This window comes from Heterocephalus glaber, unplaced genomic scaffold (genome assembly GCF_053883595.1).
Source record: "Heterocephalus glaber isolate CG9 unplaced genomic scaffold, H.glaber_assembly_v1.0 deba00001547, whole genome shotgun sequence".
Classification (NCBI taxonomy): Eukaryota; Metazoa; Chordata; class Mammalia; order Rodentia; family Bathyergidae; genus Heterocephalus; species Heterocephalus glaber.
The window spans coordinates 1,685,841-1,709,011 of record NW_028258340.1 but is presented as its reverse complement, the minus strand read 5'-3'; the positions used below and the strand labels follow the sequence as shown (position 1 = coordinate 1,709,011).

General features: G+C 40.2%; 1 pseudogene; it reads right to left on the bottom strand.

The window, feature by feature from the left end:
* Window positions 1-843: 843 nt before the first annotated feature.
* On the bottom strand, window positions 844-2,620 carry LOC101710825 (pleckstrin homology domain-containing family A member 8 pseudogene; annotated as a pseudogene).
* Between the last annotated feature and the right edge of the window lie 20,551 nt (window positions 2,621-23,171).

The following is a 23,171-nucleotide window of genomic DNA, read 5'->3' as shown; positions in this document are numbered from 1 at the left end:
AACAAACCTGAGGACCAGTAGAACAGATTAGAAAATGCAGAAACAACTCCAGACACACTCAGCCACTTCATCTTCAACACAGGAGCCAAACACCCTCACTGGAGGAAAGATAGACTCTTTAATAAATGGTGCTGGAAAAATTGGGTTTCAACTTGCTAAAGATTAAAACTAGGCCTATATCTCTCACCATGCACTAAACTAAAATCAAAATGGATTAAAGATCTAAATATTAAAACAGAAACACTAAACCAGCTGGAAGAGAGGTTAGGTAGAACTCTTGAAGACATTGGCATATGAAAAGATTTCATGAACAAAACCTCAGCGGCACATGAACTAGCACAACCAACAAGTGGGATCTCATCTTATTATAAAGCTTCTGCACAGCTAGAGAAATGACCAACAGCATGAAGAGACAACCCACAATGTGGGAAAAAATTTTTATCAGCAGTTCCTCAAGACAAAGGTCTACTATCTAGAATATATAAAGAACTTTAAAAAATCAGACCTCTCAAATTTAAAGACCCAATCAAAAAATGGGCATCTGAAATGAACAGACATTTCTCAGACAAAGAAGCAGAAATAGCAAATAAACATATGAAAAAATGTTCAACATCACTGGTCATTCTAGAGATGCAAATGAAAACAACACTGAGATTCCACCTCACTTCAGAAAGAATGGCTGCTATCAAGAAATCAACCAATGACAAATACTGGTGGGGCTGTGGGGAAAAAGGAACCCTTCTCCACTCTTGGTGGGAGTGTAGACTGGTGCAACCACTGTGGAAATCAGTATGGAGATACCTCAAAGAACTAGGACTGGAAGTCCCATTTGACCTAGCTATTCCCCTGCTGGGTATCTTCCCAAAAAATTAAAATAATCATACCACAGTAACATATGTGCACCCATGTTCATAGCAACACAGTTTGTAATAGCTAAAGCTTGGAAACAGCCCAAGTGCCCATCAACTGGAGACTGGATAAAGAAGATGTGGGGTTTTTGTTGTTGTTGTTGTTTACTTTAGCAAACTTTATTCCCTGAAGTTAGGAGGTGCTGTCCAGCTGCTGTCACACCACCTCATCAGACTCCAGCCCGTGGACTTCATATAAAGTATCCACTATGGCCAGCTTCTTTTCCATGGCAGGAAGGTAAAGGCTAAGGTCCCTCTGCATCCCAATGTTGAAATCTTCCTTCTGGTGGTCACCTTCCTTTATGGTTAATGTGGCCACAAGATCTTCATAGTCTGGAGCTGCTCTCAGCACTAAAACACCTTGAACTACCCAGCCATGGTGTTGCCTTAATGCTTTTCCATATGCATTATTCAGAGCTGTCTGGATATCCTTTTCAGCATTTTTCACTTCTGTCAAAAATCCCTGTAAAAATTTGAGACCTCTCTTCAGCCACAAGAGGGCTTCAGTAGCTGAGTTCCTAACCTGAGCTACATCTGCCTCCACTTAGTGCAGCACTATTTTCTGGAGGGTAGTAAACTCTTACTTGTTGGTTATATACTTCTGATTTACTTTATTAATGTTTCCAACAAGATCCATTTTAACAGGAGCAAACACTATAGGGCCAAGTTTATCTAATACTGGAACCACAGCATAACATGATGCCAAGAAAGCTTCTGTGGGAATGCCACTGTCTTCCAGAAGTTCAATATAATACTAAATACTAAAGCTAGTTTTCATAGTATGAAGAAAGTTGGGACAACTTCTTTTCCTTCTTCCCACAGGGATTCTGGAGAGCAACTTGAAGAGTTTGATCTAGGCTCTGCCAAGTCGCTGTCATGATTTCCCAAGTTTTCTTCTCTATCTTCCTTCATTATTTCACCTTGAACTGTTATTTTTCCTCTGTATTTTCTTCACTTGATATGCTACAGTCTATCTCTGCAGATTTCAAATATAAAGAGCTCTTGGTTTTCATCAGGATTTCTTCATCATCATTTATTTCCATATTTAAGGATCCATTTTCACAACTGTTCAACTCCATTTGCCTTTCCAGTGAATTGTGAATTGGTACAATAGGATGTTTCAACTTGTTTGATTTGAGCACGGCCAGCTGCAGTGATCCTGGGGGAGTGCAATAAAGCAGCTCAGAGGTAAAGGTTGCATTGGCAATCTGCATACATTCTTCCAAGGTCTTTAGAAGAGTATTGCAAGTTGATTTCAGCAGAGCACCCACATCAATTCCCTCCTCAGAATTAGATACACCAGTTGTGGTCTCTTCTTTTGTTTTATTTACTTGCTGAACAAGGAGGTCACAGTAGAGTCTTAGTTCTGACATTTTGGTTTTCAAGTTTTCAGCAAATTCTTTCTCCTTCTGGGTTCTACTGTCTGTCAGGCAATCCTTGGCTGAACCCAGGGCTACCAGCCACTGTTGTCTCTCAGCCACACTTCTGGCCTTCAGGTAGAAATACTATTGCCCAGGAATTATCAGGTCCATACGGGTGTTATATACAGAATGAACTTGAATTTCACAGACTGCCATTTGGATGCTCCCTTTGCAACCTTTCCAGGCATCTTCAGGAGAATCATAATAGGATAATATTCCTCCACAGAGAAGGAACCATCAAACCTGCCAACCACTCGGGTAGTTGGTCTACTTGTACAGCACCCCCTCCATGGCGCTGTGTCTGGCCACTTGTCCAAGCCTGCCAGCCCCTTTCTGACCCTGGACCTGGGAGGCGAGGAGCACCAGCAGCAGGGCAATCGCCCAGCGTGACCCAGATGCCTACTGCTGGTGCCTGGGCCCGGTGCAGGCCACCCAGCCCTGCTCACGTCCTCGGCCCGGGGGAAGGGTCACTGTAGCTGGCTAGGGCCCGTGCGGTAGGGCCAGACCCAGTGTCCACGAGGATGCCCAGATGCTGGGAAGGTCCAGGGGCGGCCAAAGCCTCCTAAGCAAAGCGAGCGAGGCAGACAGTAGCCTGCTGCACCCTAGCTTATCTCAGCCCCCGAGCCACAGTAAGATGTGGTTTTTTAATAAAGTAGAGTACTACTCAGCCATAAAGATCAAGAAACTAGAGACATTTATTGCTAAATGGATGCACATTGAGGCGATACGCTTAAGTGAAATAAATAGGACACACGTGTAAATACCAAATAGTTTCTCTGGTGTGAGAAACTGAAAGTGTAAATAAGGATCAAAATGTATAATAGATAATTTGAAATAGGAAGAGAAGGGGCAAAGGCGAAGGGGAAGTGGGAGGAGTAGGGGAAGGGAAAGAAGGGAAAGAAGTAAATATGAGATAAGGAAAAAATGGAAACAGTCTTTTTAAATAGGCATGGAGGGGTGGTAGGGAGGGTAGGGGTATGAGAAAAAAATAAGAACCAAGATATATGATGTAAAGGTACAAATTCCCTATGATGAATGTCATCATATTGTTTACCTAAAATGTACCAATAAACAATGAATTAAAAAAAATTTTAACTGATACATAAAAACAGAATTATACATATTAATGGAATACCATGTGATGTTTTGATACATGTATACATCTCGAAGTGTTTAAATCAGGTTAAATGTATCTTCTCCAACAAAACCTCAGTAGCCCGTGAACTAGAACAAACAATCAACAAATGGGATCTCTTCTTATTAAAAGGCTTCTGCACAGCAAGAGAAACCACCAGCAGTGTGAAGAGACAACCCACAATGTGGGAACAAATCTTCACCTGCTCTTCCTCAGACAAAGGTCTACTATCTCAAATCTATAAAGAACTTTAAAAGATCAGACCTCCCAAACTTAAAAGACCCAAAAACCAAAAATGGGCATCTGAAATGAACAGACGTTTCTCAGACAAAGAAGTAGAAATAGCAAATAAATACATGAAAAAATGTACAACATCACTGGTCATTGGAGAGATGCAAATGAAAACAACGCTGAGATTCCACCTCACTCCAGAAAGAATGGCTGCTATCATGAAATCAACCAATAACAAATGCTGGCGGGGATGTGGGGAAAGAGAAACCCTGCTCCACTGCTGGTGGGAGTGTAGACTGGTGCAACCACTGTGGAAATCAGTATGGAGATACCTCAAAGAACTAGGACTGGAAATCCCATTGGACTCAGCTATACCTCTGCTGGGTATCTTCCCCAAAGAATTAAAAGAATCATACCACAGTGATATATGTGCACCCATGTTCATAGCAGCACAGTTTGTAATAGCTAAAACTTGGAAACAGCCCAAATGCCCATCAACTGGAGACTGGATAAAGAAAATGTGGGTTTTTTAATAAAATGGAGTACTACTCAGCCATAAAAAATGAGAAATTAGAGACATTTATAGCTAAGTGGATGCACATTGAGGCGATACTCTAAAGTGAAATAAACAGGACACACATGAATAAATACCGAATAGTTTCTCTGGTGTGAGAAACTGAAAGTGTAAATAATGACCAAATGTATAATGGGTAATGTGAAATGGGAAGAAAAGGGGCAAAGGGGAAAGAAGTGGGAGGGCTAGGGGAAAGGATAGAAGGGAATGGGATTAATATGAGAAAATGGAAAACTAGGAACAAAATCTTTGTAAATAGGGAGGACTGGAGGGGTTGAAGGGAGGGCTGGGCAAGGGTGAAAAATAAGAACCAAGAGAGACTATGTAAAGGTGCAAATTTCCAATGATGAATGTCATTATATTGTATACCTAAAATGTACCAATGATTAGAATGAATAAGCGATAATGTAAAATAGGAAGAAAAGGTCCAAAGGGGTAGGGGTAGTGGGAGGGGCAGGGGAAAGGAAAGAAGGGAAAGGAAAAATGCTGAGAAATGGAAAAAATGGAAATAAAGTCTTTGTAAATAGGGAAGGGTGGAGGGCGTGAAGGGAGGGCTAGGAATGGGGAAAAAATAAGAACCAAGATGCATTATGTAAAGGTACAATTCCGAATGAGAAATGTAATTGTGTTGTACACCTACAATGTACCAATAAAAGAATTTAATACAAAAAAAATGTATCTTCTCCAATGTAGTTTTCACTTTTCACACTAACATGAGACATCCCTGATGCTCAGATACTGGAAGGATAAGAGAATATTGTGAACAACTTTATGCCAATAAATTTGACAACGCAGATGAAAATGACAAATGTCTAAAAAGACAAATTACCAAAGCTCATCTAAAGAAATAGATCATCTGAGACAGGCAGGTCTGTGCATGCCCTACCGAGGTCCTGAGTCACGCGGAAGACACCGAATCACCTCACTGCAGACAGGCAGCCACCTGATTCCACACTACAAAGATGCAGAGGACACCAGACCACCAGACCAAGATACTGAGTCCCACTGTTCCCGGCCCAGAGGTAGGGGCTTCTGAGCCGTTGTCCCACTGCTCCTAGTACAGAGGAAGGGGCTTCCCGGCCACCATCCCTCCGGCTGCTCCCAGCCCACAAGAAAGGGCTTTTGGGTCACCATCCCTACCACTGCTCCCGGCTCCTGTCCCACCTCACCCAGCTCAGAGGAGGTAATCCGTGCAGGCGCTGACAGCCCCCTGCCCCAGTCGAAATGAGAAAAGATGTAAATAAGTCTCAAAACCAGACTTCCAGATCACCTACAGGAACCTCAAAGGGAAATGAGATGGAACACTCTGATACTCAACCACCTGGAACCACTGAACTGGCAACAAAAGGGGATCTGGAACAAAAAGAAATCAGAAATAATTTCTCAGATAACAGGAGAAATTGTGCTCCTAGTGCAAGACATGATTAATAAATCTAGAGAGGAGCTCAGGAACATGATGGAATCCCAACATAAAAAACAAATGGAATCCATAAAACAGATGCAAATAGATTTCCAGGACATGAAAAACAACATTGAAAGTCTACACAGCAGAATGAGCCAATGTGAGGACAGAATTCCAGATATAGAAGATGAGATTGCAATTAGTGATCAGGAAAAGAAAAATTGCTTCAAAATTATAAGGGAACATGAGAAATCAATCCAGCAGCTGCTAGATGATGCGAAGAAGACTAACATAAGACTGATTGGAGTCAATGAAGAAACAGGAGAGAGTGCAGATGACATAAAAAATCTCTTCACAGAAATAATGGCAGAAAACTTCCCAAGCAGGGGAAAAGAGCTTGACATACAGATAAGTGAGGCATATAGGACTCCAAATAGCCTTGATCAAAAAAACCTACGCATATAATTGTTAAGATTCCAGAAACCCAACAGAAGAAGAAAGTTCTCCAAGCAGTCAGAGAAAAGAAACAAATCACATACAAAGGAAAGCCCACCAGAATCACAGCAGACTTCTCAATACAAAGCATCAAGGTAAGAAGAGCTTGGAGTGACATATTCCAAGCCCTGAAAGAAAACAGCCTCCAACCCAGATTGATGTACCCTGCAAAACTATCTTTCAAAATGGATGGAGAAATAAGATACTTTCATAACAAAGAGCACCTTAGGAACTTCATGAATACCAAACCAGCACTCCAAAGAATTTTACACAATATCCTAGGAACAGACATTGATGATCATAACCCCAGGAAGCAAAGCAGAATGAACCCATCTGGCATGACAAGAAATTCAATGTAAAGGAGGAGAACCCAACAAAAAGAAAAAGTCATGGCAATGACAACTCAATACGTTTCAGTTATAACCATCAATGTTAATGGTCTCAATTCACCAAACAAAAGAAATAGACTGGCAGAATGGGTCAAGAAGCAAAATCCAACAATATGCTGCATACAAGAAACACACTTAATTCAAAAGGAAACTCATAGACTGAAAGTTAAAGGGTGGAAAACAATACTCCACGTGACAGGAACCCCAAAAAAAGCAGGAGTAGCTATCGTCTTTGCAGACCAAGTGGATTTCAAACCCACACTCATTAAGAGAGAAGAAGAAGGACACTATAACCTTGTACAGGGAACAATCCAAGAGGAAGAGATGGCAATCATAAATATCTATGCACCAAACACTAGTGCACCCAACTGTATAAAACAAATACTAACAGACATGAAAAGTCATATATGCACTAATAGAATTGTAGTGGGGGACCTCAACACCCCACTGTCACAAATAGATAGATCAACTAGACTAAAAATAAGTAATGAAATACTAGAACTCAATCGAACTCTTGAACAAATGAACTTAACAGATGTTTACAGAGTCTTCCACCCCACAAAATCAGAATACACATTCTTCTCAGCTGCACATGGGTCATTCTCCAAAATAGACCACATACTCACACATAGAACATGTTTAAGTAAGTGCAAAGGAATGGAAGTTATCCCCTGTATATTATCAGACCATAGTGTGATGAAATTGGAGATCCATAGCAAAAGAAACTCAAAAAATTTGATAAACACGTGGAAATTGAACAACACACTTCTGAATAACTAATGGGTCACAGAGGAAATTAAAGAAGAAATCAGACAGTTACTTCAATTAAATGACAATGACAATACAACATATCGGAATCTATGGGACACAATGAAAGCAGTCTTACGAGGCAAATTCATAGCAGTGAATATGCATATTAGGAAAACAGAGCAAGCCCAATTAAACAACCTGATGCTGCACCTCAAACTTCTAGAAAAAGAAGAGCAGGACAACCCCAAAGCTCAAACAAGGGAGGAAATTATAAAGATCAGAGGAGAAATCAATGCAATGGAGACTAAGAGAACAATACAAAAAATAAATGAAGCCAAGAGTTGGTTCTTCAAAAGAATCAACAAAATTGACAAACCCTTAGCCAACCTTATCAGAAAAAGGAAAGAAAAGGCCCAAATCTATGCAACTAGGAATGAAAGGATGAAATTACAACAGACCCAGCAGAAATCCAGAGGATCATCAACACCTACTTTGATAACCTATATGCCAATAAGATAGAATACACAGAAGAAATGGACAGATTCCTAGATAACTGTGAATTTCCAAAGTTGAATGAAGAAGACCTAAAAACTCTAAACACATGTAAATACTGAATAGTTTCTCTGGTGTGAGAAACTGAAAGTGTAAATAAGGACTAAATGTATAATAGGTCATGTGAAATAGGAAGAAAAGGGGCAAAGGGGAAGGAAGTGGGAGGGCTAGGGGAAAAGATAGAAGGGAATGGGATTAATATGAGAAAATGGAAAACTAGGAACAAAATCTTTGTAAATAGGGAGGACTGGAGGGGTTGAAGGGAGGGCTGGGCAAGGGTGAAAAATAAGAACCAAGAGAGACTATGTAAAGGTGCAAATTTCCAATGATGAATGTCATTATATTGTATACCTAAAATGTACCAATGATTAGAATGAATAATTGATAATGTAAAATAGGAAGAAAAGGTCCAAAGGGGTAGGGGTAGTGGGAGGGGCAGGGGAAAGGAAAGAAGGGAAAGGAAAAATGCTGAGAAATGGAAAAAATGGAAATAAAGTCTTTGTAAATAGGGAAGGGTGGAGGGTGTGAAGGGAGGGCTAGGAATGGGGAAAAAATAAGAACCAAGATGCATTATGTAAAGGTACAATTCCCAGTGAGAAATGTAATTGTGTTGTATACTTACAATGTACCAATAAAAGAATTTAATAAAAAAAAGAAAGAAAATTAAAAACCTAATCAGTGAAATAAAAAAATTAATCTGAAAAAGAAAAACCAATGGAGCTGGGAAAACTGGTTTTCTGCATGTAGAATACAAAGTAGATCCACATTTCTCATTCTATACTAAAATCAAATAAAAATAGGTCAAACACTTACATATAAAGACAGAAATGGGCCCCCAGCACCAAGGAGCAGAGCCACCCCCAGTGCCAAGGAGGTGATTCACACAGGTACCAGCAGCACAAACCCCTCCCTCATGTTGAAATGAGAAGACAGGTAAACGGATCTCAAAACCAGACTCCCGGTCACCAAAAGCAACCCCAAAGGGAAACGAAATGGAACAATATCATATTCAACCACCTGAATCACTGAACTATCAACAAAAGAAGACCTGGAAAAAATGAAATCAAAAGTAATTTCTCAGATAACAGCAGAGATTGTGCCCATAGTACAAGACATGATTAACAAATCTAGAGAGGACACAGATAAAAAAGTAGAGGAGCTGAGGAACATGATGGAATCCCAACATAGGAAACAAATGGAATCCATAAAACAGATGCAAACAGACGTCCAGGAGATTAAAAACTCCATTGAAAGTTTAAGCAGCAGAATGAGCCAATGTGAGGACAGAATTTCAGATATAGAAGATAAGATTTCAATTAGTGACCAGGAAAAGAAAAATTGCTTCAAAATTGTAAGGGACCATGAGAAATCAATCCAGCAGCTGCTAGACGATGCAAAGAAGAATAAGATAAGACTGATTGGAATCAATGAAGAAACAGGAGAGAGTGCAGATGACATAAAAAAAATGTTCACAGAAGTGATGGCAGAAAACTTCCCAAGTAGGGCAAAAGAGCTTGACATACAGATAACTGAGACATATAGGACTTGAAATAGCTGTGATCAAAAAATCTACACACAGGCATATAATAGTTAAGATTCCAGAAACACAACAGAAGAACAAAATTCCACAAGCAGTTAGAGAAAAGAAACAAATCACATAAGAAGGAAAGCCCATCAGAATCACAGCAGACTTCTCAATGCACACCCTCAAGGCAAAAAGACCTTGGAGTGACATATTTCAAGTCCTAAAAGAAGAGAGCCTCCAACCCAGATTGATGTACCCTGCAAAACTATCTTTAAAAATTGATGGACATATGATACTTTCATGACAAAGAGCACCTTAGGACCTTCATGAATACCAAACCAGAACTCCAAAAAACTTTAGACAACACCCTAGGAAAAGACAATGAGGATCACAACACCAGGAAGCCCTGAAGAATTAATCCATTAGGCATGACTAACAAATAAACACCAAGGGGTAGGATCCAACAAAAACAAAAAGTCATAACAATGATAAGTAAATACATATCAGTTATAACTATCAATGTTAATTGTCTCAATTCATCAATCAAAAGAAATAGACTGGCAGAATGGGTCAAGAAGCAAAACCCAATAGTATGCTGCATACAAGAAACACACTTAATTCAAAAGGAAACTAATAGACTGAAAGTTAAAGGGTGGAAAAAAATACTCCATGTGACAGGAAACCCGAAAAAAAGCAGGAGTAGCTATCCTCTTGGCAGATCAAGTGGATTTCAAACCAACACTGATTAAGAGAGACAAAGAAGGACACCACATCCTTGTAAAGGGAACAATCCAACAGGAAGAGATCACAATCATAAATATATATGCACCAAACACTAGTGAGCCCAACTACGTAAAACAAATACAGACATGAAAATTCAAATAAGCACTAATACAATAGTAGTGGGGGACCTCAATACACCACTGTCACAAATAGATGGATCAACTAGACAAAAAATAAGCAACCAAATATTAGAACTCAATCAAACTCTTTAACAAATGGACTTTACAGATGTTTACACAGTGTTCCACCCCACAAAATCAGAATACTCATTCTTTTCACCTGCATACAGGTTGTTCTCCAAAATAGGTCACATACTCACTCATAGCACATGATTAAGTAAGTGCAAAGGAATTGAAGTTATCCCCTGGATATTATCAGACTGTAGTGCAATGAAATTGGAAATCAATAGCAAAAGAAACTGCAAGAATTTCATAAACACATGGAAATTGAACAACACACTCCTGAATAAATAATGGGTCATAGAGGAAATTTAAGAAATCAGACAGTTCCTACAATTAAATGCCAATGCCAATACAGCATATCAGAATCTATGAGACACAATGAAAGCAGTCTTATGAGGGAAATTCATAGCAGTGAATACTCATATTAGGAAAACAGAGTGAGTCAAATTAAACAACCTGATGCTGAACCTTAAGCTTCTAGAAAAAGAAGAGCAGGAGAAACCCAAAGCTCATGTAAGGGAGGAAATTCTAAAGATCAGAGGAGAAATCAATCCAATGGAGACTAAGAGAACAATACAAAAAATCAATGAAGCCAAGAGTTGGTTCTTCAAAAGAATCAACAAAATTGACAAACCCTTAGCCAACCTTATCAGAAAAAGGAAAGAAAAGGCCCAAATCTATGCAACTAGGAATGAAAGGATGAAATTACAACAGACCCAGCAGAAATCCAGAGGATCATCAACACCTACTTTGATAACCTATATGCCAATAAGATAGAATACACAGAAGAAATGGACAGATTCCTAGATAACTGTGAATTTCCAAAGTTGAATGAAGAAGACCTAAAAACTCTAAACAACCCAATATCAATCAATGAAATTGAAAATGTAATTAAAAATATATCAACTAAGAAAAGCCTGGGTCCTGATGGCTTCACTGCTGAATTCTACAAGACATTTAGAGAGGAACTGCTGCCACTACTGTTTAAACTCTTCAATGAAATTGAAAGGGAAGCAATACTCCCAAATTCATTCCTGGAAGCAAGCATCACCTTGATCCCGAAAGCAGAGAAAGACCCAACCGAAAACAAGAACTATAGGTCAATTTCACTAATGAACACAGATGCAAAAATCCTTAACAAGATACTGGCAAACAAAATGCAGAAGATCATCAAGAAGATCATACACCCTGATCAAGTGGGATTCATCCCAGGGATGCAGGGGTGGTTCAACATACGAAAATCAATCAATGTAATACACTATAATCAATAGAGCCAAGGACAAAAACCATATGATTATCTCCATAGATGCAGAAAAAGCATTTGACAAAATCCAACATGCATTTATGATAAATACCCTACAAAAAATTGGAATAGATGGTCTCCACCTCAAACTGAGAGAAGCCATCTATGAAAAACCAACAGCCAGTATCTTACTAAATGGTCAAAAACTGAAAACCTTCACGCTAAAATCAGGAACAAGACAAGGATGTCTACTATCACCACTCTTGTTCAATATAGTTTTGGAAACATTAACCATTACAATTAAACAAGAGAAAGAAATAAAAGGAATAAAGATAGGAAATGAAGAAGTCACACTGTCATTATTTGCAGATGACACAATACTGTATATAGAAGACCCCAAGTATTCCACTGAAAGTCTTCCGGACTTAATAACCAAATTCAGTAAAGTAGCTGGATACAAGGCCAACACACAAAAATCAATAGCTTTCCTCTACAGGAAAAATAGACTCACTGAGAAAGAAATAGGGCAAATAATTAGTTTTACAATAGCATCCAAAAAAAATGAAATGCCTAGGAATCAATCTAATGAAAGAAATCAAGGACCTCTTCTCTGAAAACTGTAACATTCTGAAAAGAGAGACTGAAGATGATATCGCAAAATTGAAAGACATCCCCTGTTCCTGGGTAGGAAAGATCAATATAGTGTAAATGGTCATACTTCCAAAACTGCTGTATAGATTCAATGCAATCCCAATTGAGATCCCAGCAGCATACTTCATAGACCTTGAGAAAACAATCCAAAAATTCATTTGGAACAAGAAGAGACCCAGAATAGCAAAAGCAATTCTAGGCAACAGAGACATGGCAGGGGGTATCACAATCCTCAATTTGTAACTATACTACAAAGATACTGTGATAAAAACAGCATGGTACTGGCAAAGAAACAGACCTGAGGACCAGTGGAACAGATTAGAAGATGCAGAAACAACGCCAGACACACTCAGCCATCTCATTTTCGATAAAGGAGCCAAACACCCTCACTGGAGGAAAGATAGCCTCTTTAATAAATGGTGCTGGAAAAATTGGGCTTCAACTTGCCAAAGATTAAAACTAGAGCTATATCTCTCACCATGCACTAAACTAAAATCAAAATGCATTAAATGTCTAAATATTAAAATAGAAACGCTGAACTGCCTGGAACAGAGGTTAGGTAGAACTCTTGAAGACATCGGTGTAGGAAAAGATTTTATGAACAAAACCTCAGTTGCCTGTGAACTAGCACAAACAATCAACAAGTGGGATCTCTTCTTATTAAAAGGCTTCTGCACAGCAAGAGAAACCACCAGCAGTGTGAAGAGACAACCCACAATGTGGGAAAAAATCTTCACCTGCTCTTCCTCAGACAAAGGTCTACTATCTCGAATCTCTAAAGAACTTAAAAAGATCAGACCTCCCAAATTTAAAGACCCAATCTAAAAATGGGCATCTGAAATGAACAGACATTTCTCAGACAAAGAAGTAGAAATAGCAAATAAATACGTGAAAAAATGTTCAACATCACTGGTCATTTGAGAGATGCAAATGAAAACAACACTGAGATTCCACTTCACTCCAGAAAGAATGGCTGCTATCATGTAATCAACCAATAACAAATGCTGGTGGGGCTGTGGGGTAAGAGGAACCCCGCTCCACTGCTGGTAGGAGTGTAGACTGGGGCAACCACTGTGGAAATCACTATGAAGATACCTCAAAGAACTAGGGCTGGAAGTCCCATTTGACCCAGCTATTCCCCTGCTGGGTATCTTCCCCAAAGAATTAAAAGTATACCACAGTAATACATGTGCACCCATGTTCATAGCAGCACAATTTGTAATAGCTACAACTTGGAAACAGCCCAAATGCCCATCAACTGGAGACTGGATAAAGAAAATATGGTTTTTTAATAAATTGGAGTACTACTCCGCCATAAAGGAGAAATTAGAGTCATTTATAGCTAAATGGATGCACATTGAGGTGATACTCTTAAGTGAATTAAATAGGACACACGTGTAAATACCGAATAGTTTCTCTAGCATGAGAAACTGAAAGTGTAAATAAGGACTAAATGGTATAATAGATAATGTGAATAAGAAGTAAAAGGGCAAAGGGGAAAGGGATGTGGGAGGGGTAGTGGAAAGGAAAGAAGGGAATGGAATTAATATGAGAAAATGAAAAACTGGAAACAAAGTCTTTGTAAATGAGGAGGGGTGGAGGGGTTGAAGCAATGGCGGGGGAATGGGGAAAATATAAGAACCAGGTAAGATTATGTATAGGTGCAAATTTCCAATGATGAATATCATTATATTGTATACCTAAAATATACCAATAAAATTAATTTTAAAAATAAACAGAAATACCGAAACTGCTAGAAAATAGCTTAGGGGAAACAATTGAAGCCATAGGCATAGGCAAGGACTTCCTGAATAGAAGTCTAACAGCACAGGAAATACCACCAAAAATCAATGAATGGAATTAGTACAAATCCAAAAGCTTCTGCATTGTGAAGGAAACAATCAACAAAGTAAGGTGACAACCTACAGAATGGGGAAAATTTTTCCCAGACACTCTTTTTTTTTTTTTTTTTTGCATGGGTGATCGAACTCGGGACCTTGTGCTTCCAAGGCAGGTGGCAGAACCACTGAGCTAAATCCATGACCTGAGCCACTTTTGAGAGAGGACTAATATCTAGAATATATAAAGAACTCAAGAAAACTCCCCCAAAAGAAATGACCCAATAAAAACAATGGGCAAATGAACTAAACAGATATTTCCCAAAGAAGAAGTACAAGTGGCCAATATGTTCATAAAAACTGTTCATCATCTTTGGCTACAAGGGAAATGCAAATTACCCCCTCAGAATAGCTATCAAGAACACAAAAAATGACAAATGCTGATGAGAAATGTGGGGGAAAAAAGAAGCCTTCTACATTGTTGGTGGGGATGTAAACTAGTATAACCACTATGGAAATCAGTATGGAGATTCTTCAAGAAACTAAAAATAGAAATTCCATTTGACCCAGCCACACCTCTGCTGGTATGTTCCTGAAAGAGTTAAAAACATCATCCTATCATGAAACATGCATTTCCATGTTTATTGCAGCACAATTTACAACAAAGTTTTGGAAACAGCCTAGATGCCTGTCAGGACTGGGGGGCTGAAAGGGTATTTTCGCAGGTGAGGTCCCCAGGGTAAAGAAAGCACACAGAGCGAACATCAGCAACAAGACCAAGGGCAAACTTCTTTAGTCCTTGGCCCTTACATAGGCTGCTACATAGCCTTACATCCTTATGTCCTTACATAACCATGTAATGTATGCACAGTAGTCTATGCTAAGTCATTTTTACATAAGTGTGTCCCATTGTGTGCATGTACTAGACAGCAGGGTCATGTCCTTAAGGGTCCTCCAGTGTGCTGGGCTTTGAATCAATCAGAAGTGATTCTCTACATCCCACCCCTTCAAAGGTTGGGGGAATGTTGCTTCTTATGAGTGGCCCATAGAGCTGACCCTTGTGCACAAAGACCACAGCAACAATAAAGAGAACATAATACCGCTAACACTATTACAGCCAGAGTACAGCTTGTGACCATCCTACCAACATTTCTTGATTTCCTGTCGTCCACCCCCAACCATTATACATAACAGGTCCTAGTCCTTGTGGGGTAGTCGTGCTCTTCCAGATCAGTGCCTTGACAGCCTAGTGTTGTTGATCCCAGGTGGAGCAGGTCCAGTTTTGTCACTGGCAGTCAGTCCAATTGAGCAGGGCTGCTGGTGTGATCCTCCATGGAAGGACCTTTGCTGTATGAGTTGGGAGTTTGGTGCACACTCAACAATTTGATTGTTGGTGTGCATGGGCAAATGTGTGTGCCCAGGAGATGACGCTGTTAGCATGACTCATCCTGGTTGGAAGGACAGGGCTGAAAGAGAAACCATTATAGGGAGATCCTGCCCTTCCAGGAGGAGGCATGCCACATGCTTATTCTGTGGTAGGATTGTAGTCGGGACCATCTTACCCTCTAGCTGCACAGGTTCTGATTCAGAAAGAATTAAGGCTCTTTTCACTACCTTAGTACCTTATTCTATGGGTCAGATATGCAGGTGGACCAGCTGTGCTTTTAAGAGGTGATCCAATGGGCTGTGGGTTCAGTGCCCTACCTGTCACTCCCGGTCACTCAAACTGGTAACCAGAATCCTTGGTATACAGCCCAACTGCCCATGCAAACATGCAGAGGTCCATCCTCATATATTACAAGTAGCCACACTGCCTGCAACTCTGCCCATTGGTTCGACCTGCCTCTTCTGGTTTCAAACCAGAGAATTTCCACACTGGACTGAACAGCAACTGCCATCCATTGCAGGGTTGTGCCACGGCTAGAGCCATCAGTATACCAGGCCTTGGATGGAGGCCTCTTGTTCCCTTCTACATAGAGGCAAGGTGTTATGACCTGCAGTCCATCATCCTGCATGGTCTCCTGTGCAGTATACGGCATGGGTCCCAAAACTATTGCTAATTCAGCTGCCAACGGGCTGGCCGAAAAGAGACCCTCTGTTGCAAGTATGTCCCCCATTGTTTCAGGGTGGGGGCCTGGGCCACTCCACTCCTAGGATGAGATGTCCATGTGCAGGCCCAGCCCTCTATCAGCTATGCAGTCTGCATTTCCATAGTCTGCTGCCCTGTGATTCCTTCACAGGTGTGCAGAGCAGCGTACACCACTGCTCTTTCTTGATCAGGGAATACCGACTCTCAGCTCCTTTCCACACCTGTGACCAAAAGTCAATAGGATGCTTACACTTCCCTTGCTTTTGCCACAGGGCCCAGCCAAACCCAACATCACCTACACTAAGGGTAAAAGGCAGGGTAGGGTCAATGACTCAGAGGGCTTGTCCTTGTGTGACTGCCTTCTTTGAGTCCTGAAAAACACCTTCCATTAAACAGCTTCCACTGTGTCTATCCAGTCCCATGTTCCACCCTTCTATGTTCTTGGAAATTACTTTTGTCTTACCCAACCAGATAACACCTAAGAATCTGACAGACAAGCCAGGTCCCTGGACCTTGTCTTTGTCGATGGCCCACCCCTGAGACAGCAAAGCTTCCTTCAGATTATATGCAGTGGCTTTCAGATCTGCAAGGCAATCAGAGGTTAACGTAGTATCATCAGTCATTGGCCAAATCTACAACATAATGGTATTGACCCAGCGTCAGGGTGAGATGATCCATCAGGTCTGCAATATTAGGTACTGCTCTGTACAACTGGGGTGGGGGGGTCACTTTATTCAATTCCCGGTAATCCACAGTTATTCATCATGTTGTGTCTGGCTTCCACACAGCCACACAGGGGAATTGAAAGGGTTGTGTGCAGGGCATATCATCTCAGCTTCTTCCAGATTCAAAATGGTCTGTCCTATTTCTTCATGGCCTCCAGGGAGCCCATATAATACTGCCTTGTACACACAACCTGCATACCCAGTGGGAGAGTCAGAGGTGCGTGATGAGGATGTCCTCAGACAATGGTTTTTACCACATGGATTAGCAAATGGAATTCTCCCTGCATGATGTCAAGCCAGGCACCAGTCAATATGTCCACCCCCAGTATATATTCAGCAACTGGGGAAATATATACATCATAAGGGTGCAGGGCCAAGTGCCTGATATTCATTGTCACCTGGGCCTTCCAGACTGTGATATAGTGACCTCTGTACCCTTCTATACATGCAATGGGTCCTGTGAACTGGTCTGGGTTGCTATATATTAGCACTGATTTGGCTCCAGTGTCCACCAACACCAGTACACGCTTTACATTCTTTGGGGATCAATAAATAGTCAATTCCACATGTGGCCTTTGGTCTTCCAGGATTCCCAGTAACCAGGTACCTTGGCGTGACTCCTAATCTGGGTAAAAGAATGCCAGTGCCATGTCTTCCTGTTTCACGGGGGCTGCTTTTACCTTTGGGCCCATGGGCCAGTATTGCTGCTCAAGGAGCAACTGCTGTCATAGTCAACAACACATGTAAAGGCTGCCCGTTTATCTTATATGTGGCTAGGCTGGGAGCCAGTAAGTCCACTAGCCAGGATCAAGTCTTTCATGCATGGTGTAAGCAGTTCTTTATCAAGGCTACAATACTGCATAGCAAACATCATTTGTCGCATAGCAAAGTTACTAAGTCTAAGTAGGTCGTCCATTTTGTGACTTGCTCCAGCAAGTCACCTGGATTTGCCCAAACCAGGTGGGCTGCTGCCATCAACCAGTTTATCAAAGTCTGGTTACCGGCTCATGGGGTTGTCCTCTGCACATCCTAAAATAAAACTTATCACATAGAGGGGGTGCTGGCTATGCTAGCTAGTTGGGACATCTCCTGTGGGCTTAACGCCATCTTATCAGCCCCTTCATCCCACAACGATAGCAGCCACGTGGGCACAATTTCACTCACCTTTTGTTTTGTTTTTCCAGCTCTCATAACTCCATGGCTGTGTAGGTCATATACGCTGTGTGATAGGTAGACATAGGTGGTCCTCCTAGTCTCCCTTCTTGGGCTAGGGGCTCCTCTACCTCCACTTTTTGCTGAATAGCAGGCCTTACATGCAATACCAGCAGACTCTCCCAGTGATGGGGACTTATGCTTCAGGAGGAGGTGGTACTCCCTGTGCCCTGTAACATGGCTTCTGAGACAGCCAGTCATTGTTCCAGGTTCTTTTCTGTTTGTTGCAATTGGCCCACTTGCTGGAGGAGGTCTTCTGCCTCTTGCTCCACACAAAAGAAAAGAATGAAGGGCAGTCAAGCCATCTGCTCTGCCAACTCTGCCAACCGACTCACAGGGGGTGGGGGACTGGGGAGGTGTATTTGTGTGTCTAGTATTTCTAAGGCCTTCAACACATCCTCCAGCATCAGGCAGACTGCTTCCCAATCCATGAGAGCCTTCCATGGCCCCAAAAAGGTGGCTACAGGTAACCAAAGCAAGGCTAGGGGAAGCATGTTGGCAAGCCCCCAGGCCTCGCCCTCATGGTCAGGCACTGTTTCCATAGGCGCCAAGGGGACATTCACCTCATCCTGCCAACTATGCCACTTGTCAGGGTGGGGGGGGCCGAAGGGGTATTTTCGTGGGTGAGGTCCCCAGGGTAAAGAAAGCACATGGAGCCGACATCAGCAACAAGACCAAGAACAAACATCTTGATTCCTGTCCTTATATAGGCCACTACATGGCCTTATGTCATGTCCTTACATAACCATGTAACACATGTATGGTAGATAGTCTATGCTAAGTCATGCTTACAGAAGTGTGTCCCATTTAGCATGTGCTAGATGGTGGTGTCATGTTCTTAAGGGTCCTCAGGTGCCCTGGGCTTTGAATCAATCAAAAGTGATTCCCTATAATGCCCATAAACAGAGGAATGGATAAAGAAAATGTGGCATTCATACAAAATGGGTTACTATTCAGCCATAAATTAGAATGACATCTGGTCACTTGTAGGAAAATGGATGGAACTTGAGATCCTGTTAAGTTAGACACTAAAAGTTAAATATTGCAGTTTCTCTTATATGAGAAACCTAAAACATGAAAGGGTAAAACAAAGAGAGATGATAGCAAACAGAAAGGCAGACTTGTTGGAAATGGGGAAGGACAGTGGAGAGTGGGGAGGGAAATGAGGGGGGAGTAAAGGAACTAAAAATGATCAAGATAATGCTATATGCATGTATCAATCCCCCAAACCTAATGTACTTGTAATGTATTGCAAACACACACTGAAAAAATATACAATGAGTTACATGGAGTACTACTCTGCCATAAAGAAAGATAAACTCGAGTCATTTTAGGAAAGTGGATGCATCTTGAGACCATAATGTTAGATGAAATAAATCAGACACACAAGCTTCACTATCACATGGTTCCTCTATTATTTAACACCTAAAATATAAATAAATTAAAGGGCAAGATACAAGATTGATAATAGGAAACAGGGAGATATATCTTTTGCAAAAAGGAAGGTAACTAAGAGATTGGAGAGAAGATGGGGAAGGGGATGTAAAAAAGAATTAAGATGTTCTCAGAGAAAAGAAGAGAACAGGCCTAACTGGCCTCTTCTGTGAACACAAAGGAGAAAGGCTGCACTCAGGGGTGAGTGCATATTGCAGGTTCTCAGGAAAAGTTAAGACACCTGAGGTTAAGTTGTTTACCAGAGAATGTACTAATGGATATTGGAAAGCAGATGAATCTTGTGTTACTTTGATTGCTTGTGCCCTTGTTTGGATGAATAAAGGCAAGATAAGCCAGACATGGGGCGCTCCTCTGACCACTAAGAGGAAAGAGTCCTCTGGCTGTCCGCAAGTTAAACTAACTCCATGTCTCTTTGTCATTCACCCTCATCCCCCACCCCTGGGTCAGAGAGAACAAAGTAGTAGATCTAGGTCCAGGAACAAGGCCAGCCGGGTGGGTCAGCTACAGGTGGTGGCCCAATGTAGGGCTCAGGACCCGGGCTCAGCTACAAGATGTGTTATGTATATATACCAACTCCCCATGATGAATTAGTCATTGTGTGTTGTAAACATGTACTAATAAAAAAATCTTTTAAAGTGTCCCCTTGAGTTCTATAAGTCATTCTAGCAAAGTAATCAAACCCAAGGAAGTAGTTTTGGGAGTCCCAATTTATAGTGGGTTGGTCACAAGTATAGCTGACAGCCTACACCTAGCGACTGGAATCCGAAGTGGAGGTAGTCTTGTGGAAATGAGCCTTCAACCTGTAGAATCTTATGTTATCTCCAGGAAGATAGTATCAGAATTGAATTGAATTCAAGGACACAAGCTAGTGGCCGCTGGAGAATTGCTTGATATGTGGAGAAACCTCCAAACATCTGGTATCAGAAGTGTTGTACTGAATGAGAATAGAGTAGGAAAAATACTTGGGCCTTTTTCCTGTCTCCCAGATCTGATAATAGAGATGTCATTCTGTCATTATCAGGTTTCCAGTAACACCAAGTTGAAAAAATGATGAATTAAGTTTGTTTTTTTTCACCTTGTAACAACTCTGTCTTTATTAAACCTAACTTCCCTTGGGAACAGAATAAGCAAAGCCCTCAGATTAGTTTAAAAATCAAATGTTAAAATCAAAACCACATTCCAAATTTCTTAAAAGATATTTTTTGTTCAATTCTTTTGTAAAAACATTGGTCACCATTTAACATAGAGCAGCAACAAAATGCACCCAGTTTACATGCATCAACAAGTCAATAAACAGTAATACATGGAAAACACGAATTTCAAACAGTACTAAAGTGGTAGGAGTGTAAGACCGAGGGCCTTAACCAAACGCTCCGAGGAGCTGACTATAGTGAAGCACACCCAGGAATCCCAGCGGTGCCTTCAGAATGTAAGACCAAGAGCCTTACCAAACGCTCCGAGGAGCTGACTGCAGCGAAGAACACCCGGGAAGGAACACACCGGACAAGTTGGAAAATAAAACAGACCTTTATTAGTCTGGCCAGACGGCACTCCCAAAGCAAAATAGCTTAGAGAGGCAGCTGGCTCAGAGTCCGAGGCTGTTTTTATAGGGGGTTGAGGGGGAAGTTAACATATAGAATTAAAGAAAAGGGGACAAAGGTTAGTGGTCGACTTTCATGTATTGATGGTCAGCAGACATTTGCAGCTTGTTCTAAAAATTGTGGTGCCCGGAACATTAGTTCCGGGCAAACAAGGAGTTGAGTAGTTTACTCTGGGACTTTAGGTCTGTTACAGATTTTTATCTAGTGTCCCAAAACTAACAAGCATCTTTATCCATTAACTCACATTTAATCACAATGGGGCTGGAGAAAAGGAACAAAGGTTATGCAGTCCCACAGGAATAGCAAATATGAGAAACAAGGAGTTCCAGTTTCAGTCTGAAATAAGATTCTTTGTGTAAGTAACATGAAACAATGGCTATAGATCATTCGCCAAAAAAGAACCATTCTTCAGAAATCGCTTGTGCAGAGCACCGTATTAGAGCAGGACAAGATCCTGAAAAATGTCCACCTCCAGTTAATGACAGAAGGGCTTCTTTTGAAAATTAATTCTCTATGATTCAAATTTGTTATTGTGATTGTAAAATAAAGTATCTTTCAGTATGAAGGTTCTATAGTCCATATTTTGGCAACTTAAATAATTCTGCAGATTTTCAATTAAACTGACAGATTCTGATAACCATTCTGTAAATAATATAAATTCCATTAACAGAACTGGATTATTTTTAAGGATAAAAATAGAAAACAAAAGTTCTTTCTAAACTTATGGCCAAGTTTCTGGATATGAGACTTAAGCACCAAAATTTAAAAAAAAAATTTTTTTAAACAGGAAGTTAAGAACGAAAGCATTTATACATTTACCAAAAAAATTAAGCACTCTAATCCTAATAGGATCAATAATTGATAATTTGACAGACTGATAATCTGAAGTCTAAGATATATATTTTTGATGTCTGTATGTGATATATGGAAGATATAAAACAATTTTTTTAAGATCTTAAATTATGTAATCTTAATCAAATGAGAATGTCACACTATTATAATATGTGCATAATAAGAATTTTATATTTTTATTTTATAGTGTATTTTCTTTTTCCCTCAAAATTCATGACTAATGGATATCATTAAATCATTCTGAAATGCAGAGAATTTATGACATATGTTCTTACGAAAAAAAATCTCCTCTGAAAAGAGCTCAAAGTAACTATGTGTAAATGAAACGTCAAAATAATATTCCTGTAAAGATAGTAATCCTACAAGTTTGTCTTCTCATGCATCTACTTAGCAACATAATTTCAATAACCAAAATAGTAACTTTTAATTTCTCTTTTCCATGATATGTCTACTCTGTTACAAACAGAAGTAATTTTTAGCATGTGTATAGATAAAATGCTAAAAAACTTAAAAGATTTAAAATCTATGAGTCATACATGCTTACATACACAGACTGGAAATGAGCAACTTTAACCAAGTATATGAATTAAGCACTTGCACAAAAGAAGAAAAAGGCCAAAAATGGGAGAAAATATTTCTCCTTATGTAACTTTTGACTAAATTTTACAGCAGAAAAGCAAAATACAAGATATTTAGTTTTCACTTCAAAAGAAATTATCCAGAAATGAAATTCACTAAACATTAGATAAGTGTGGAGTATTCAGATTCATTCTATTCAGATGGAAGATAATTGGTATCTCATTTACCTTTCAAACACCATTTCAACTTTACTACCTATACCATAAGCCTTCTTGACAGTTTCCAATTCTACCTCTCTAAAACAAGAGTTTAACCTCTTAGATTGCAAATGTTATGTCCAATGCCTTAGATCCCCCTAATTCTATAATCTTTATTTTAAAAGACTATTAAATAACCATTTTCTTCCTTTCAGGAGTCAAAATCCACCATGTCATTATTCATTTGGAGGAAATTAAAGGTAAAAAATCAACTGGAAATAAGTACACTTGTTAGCATACATATATGGTTGTATGTAATAAGGAGACTACATAATTGCTCTTTCTGATTAACCTCTGGCTCTTACGACAGTATGGTTAGAAA